We start from the raw sequence: 4,147 nt of genomic DNA on the forward strand, positions 1-4,147 counted from the left end.
TATCAGCCAGGATTTTGGCCATAGCAATGAGCCGATACTGCTCCAATCTATCTACCTCCAAGAGCTTAGGGATCAAGGCGACAATGTTGGAATTCATACCTGAAAGAATCTAATTTTGCAAAAAGAATTAACGCACAAAATTGCACCCATCCTTAGATATTATGTCCTAATAGTTGTGATAGAAGTGGCCACTATACCCATCAAGCCTCGAGGCCCTAGAGCCACTCATAGAGAAAACTGTAGATTTAATCTCATCAAGGGAAAGAAGATTAGTAAGCATAACATTATCATGGTTAGATACCAATCTAGGAATAAGCTTGGAAACCAAATCGTTTTGAGAGCAAACATTGTTTGAGGCAAAGGCTCAAAGTAGTAGTTGATGACGTGGTCTTGAATGAGAGCTTGAGAATGAAGAATATCCTCTCCCACCTTAAAAAGAATCTAATTTTGCAAAAAGAATTAAAGCACAAAATTGCACCCATCCTTAGATATTATGTCCTAATACTTGTGATAGAAGTGGCCACCATACCCATCAAGCCTCGTGGCCCTAGAGCCACTCATAGTGAAAACTATAGATTTAATCTCATAAAGGGAAGGAAGATCAGTAAGCATAACATTATCATGGTTAGATACCAATCTAGGAATAAGCTTGGAAACCAAATCATTTTGAGAGCAGACATTGTTTGAGGCAAAGGCTCAAAGTAGTAGTTGATAACGTGGTCTTGAATGAGAGCTTGAGAATGAAGAATATCCTCTCCCACCTTAAGCATGTTGATTTGATTAACAACTCTCTTTTGGCTAGAAACTATATGAAAGAATGTCGTATTACAATCCCCCTTGCCAAACCAATTAAGTTTGGACTTTTCTTTCCAGAAGGACTTTTCAATTGCAAGTGCTTGCTAGAGATCAGCCTAGCAGTAATTTCAAGAGCGAACAACTCATTAGAAAAACCCTGTTGTTGACTGAGGGATTGCACATCATTCACCTTTTGAGCAACTTCTTTAGTAGCAAGATGGATGTTTCCAAAAAAATGTCAAAATTCCTGCTTTTTAACACTACCTTTTAATTTTTTTAGCTTCTGCTTTAGAACTTGCATGGAACAGCCCAAAATAGGATGGCTCCAAACTTCAACAATAATCCTCCTACAGTTCTGATGATCAAACCAAACTACCATAAACTTAAATGGAGGATGACATGGGGGATTTGGAATTATAAAGAGAAAGCATAAGAGGGAAATGATCCGATTTAAAATGGATATGTGCAACATAGGAAACACTACTCCAAGAATCAAGGCAAAGGTGGTTACACAAGGTGAGGCCAAGCCTTATATCAATCGTCTTAGCTTTGTGCCTACCATTGCTCCAAGTGAATTCTACCCCTCTGGATGGAATATGCAAAAGACCCAAAAGGTTGCACCAAGAAGATAATTCATCAGAGGAAGCACGAAGAGAAGAATGCCCTCCATGCTTCTCAAAAGCTCCAATAATGGCATTGAAATCCCTAACATAGGCCCAAGCGCCTGGGTGGTTCTAATGGTCCATAACCAAGTTCTCCCCTAGCCTTCTCTTGAGGATGTAGCTAATGGACCCATAGACAATAGCTATGTGGGTGACCTGGTTATTAATAGAAACAACCAGAGACACATGTTGATCAAAAGTAGCAATAGTGTTAGTAGAAAAGGCTAGAGAAGAAGTGCAGAGGCAACAAAAGGTTTGGAACAAGACTTCCCCTATCACTGAAAGTTGTGGGGGAGAGGCCAAGATTCCAAAAAAAAAAAAACATGCAGGAAAATGATGGAAAGACGTATAACACTTAGTAAGGAAAATAAGGTCAGGTTTGTGAGTGGCACAAATATGCATCAGAACTAGCCTAGTGCCACTATTGGCTAGCCCTATAGCATTCCAAAACAAGTCCTCATCAATGACAAGCAAAGGATCCTCCCCTAGCCCGTGTGTTGTGCAACCTCTTAGCTCCCGTGGACTTGGACTTCTTAAGATTTTTCTTCTGGGAATTGGTCAAAACGACTTCAAAATCAGGATCATCACCTTCAGCTTTGACAGGCAGCTTCCCCTCCGGTTCTTCTTCATCATCTGCCTAGAACATGAAGACAATATGTAATTCTTTGATTGCTTCTCCAGAGATAAGTGGAACCATAGGGGAAATTATTGAAGAGGATTCCAAAAAAATTATTGAACACTGACAAGCTCAGGGTAGAGACAATGTCAAAGACATGGGAGAAGACTTGCTCCACCAAAGGGAAAACTAGTTATTCTTGTCCAGATGTCTCACCCAGGACCAAGGAAGGGGCAGAGGAGGAAGCTACCAAGGAATTTGAAGGGCCATCCGCAGGAGGTGAAGACCCTATAAGAATTGGTTGAGCCTCTCGAAAGGGGCTACTGTTAGTCGATGAATATGACTAACTTTTGTGTATAAAACCTATGTATATTGTATCAAACTTTCCCAATTTATGGTTGTTTTGTAATACTATAAGTACTTTTTGTTAAATATAGGTATTAGATAATTTATACTTTTGTTTTGTGCGTTTAATAATCAATTTCTCTCAATTTCAGGTTAAATAGGCAACTTTGGTAAAGTGTTGTTTTTCACTCTTTCGCTAAGCCAAGCTACTGGCTTAGCGAGAATTCGCTGAGCGCAACCTTCAGTGGCTAAGCGCGAGGAAGAATCCAGAAGAAGATGAGTTGTCAAGTTCGCTAAGCGCACCACTCCAGGTCATCAAGCGCACCGCTTCATCTCATCCGCTAAGCGAAACAAACGCGCTAAGCCAAAATCCACTTATGTGTGCTAAGCGATCCAGATCTGCGCTAAGCGCACGAGCACGAACAAGGCCACCTATTTAAGCCTGAAATCAGATTTGCAAAGGGGAGTTTGGCACTTTTCTTGAGAAGCTCTGCATACACGAAGGTTCTAGAGAGATAAAGGTCCAAGTTCCAGAGAGTTCTGAGAGATTTTGTTGTGTGAAGATCTGCAGAGACGCGAGTTCAAAGCAGAAGCCGTTTGGAGAGCTTGAGATGAGTTTGTGAGTGATTGTGAGATCCTAGAGGTGAAGGAGACATCCTCACCACTTGTGTTTTTGCAGTCTTTCATCTTGTTCTTCTCTTTGTTGTAAAGGAGGTTTCCGGACTATAGAAAGCTAAATCCTCTGTTGGATCTTCCCTATAGGTACCTGATGTAAATATATTTCTATCTATGTAATGATGTTTTGTGTGTTCTCTGTGCTATCTGCTTTTCATTCCAGTGTGCTTTTACCTTGATCACGTAGATGCATGCTTTGTTAGGGTCCTTCAACAGTGGAAATTGGTCTGATTCTAAAGTCCTTGATAGTACGGGACTAAGTTGTTGTGCTATCACGAGGAATCGGGGTACAAGAACTTAGTTGTGTATGTGTGTCTTAATGCGGTCTTGGTTGAGTTTAGTCTTACAAGAGGAATCTGTGGACGAGGCTTGATCAGGACTAGGCTAGGTTATCATGAGGAATCAGGGTCTAGTAGTCCAGGAGACAACATAGGAACACATGAGCATTGTTAGATAGAGAACATCCTTTTTAGCATCAGGAACCTATGAGGATGACCAACGCATTCTCTACTTGTTTTTACATAGTATTTCTCTTGCGTGATTTTCTTTCTTTTTGCCTTGATAGTTTAAATACATGTTCATAACCACAGTCATATTATCATACTAGACGCCTATTTATCAAAATAGCTTGCCAGATAACACAAGTTTCCCGAGAGTTCGATACTCGGTTCTTACCATTTTATACTACTTGTGCGATCCGATACACTCGCCGATTGCGAATAAGTTTTTGGCGCCATTGCCGGGAAACTTCTTTTTATTTGGGAAGTTAGCTCGTTTTTATGTGTCTATTCTTTATTTGTTATTCTTTTTGTTCTTTAAGTTATATTTATCTTCTCTAATTGAACTGTATAACCACTGCTCTGTTAGTATTGTTTATGCTTAGATCTCCTACAGGCACTTTAGTTCCTTTGGACTTAGAAATAGAAGCTACACTAAGAAGGAACAGGGCTTAGAGGAGAAGGAAACTGTTGCAAGACAGAACAGTTGCATCCATTCTTGAGGAGGAGACTCATTTTTCTGATTCATTATCACCTGATTCACCATCATCAAGGGA

Source organism: Glycine soja, chromosome 13 (genome assembly GCF_004193775.1).
Source record: "Glycine soja cultivar W05 chromosome 13, ASM419377v2, whole genome shotgun sequence".
NCBI lineage: Eukaryota > Viridiplantae > Streptophyta > Magnoliopsida > Fabales > Fabaceae > Glycine > Glycine soja.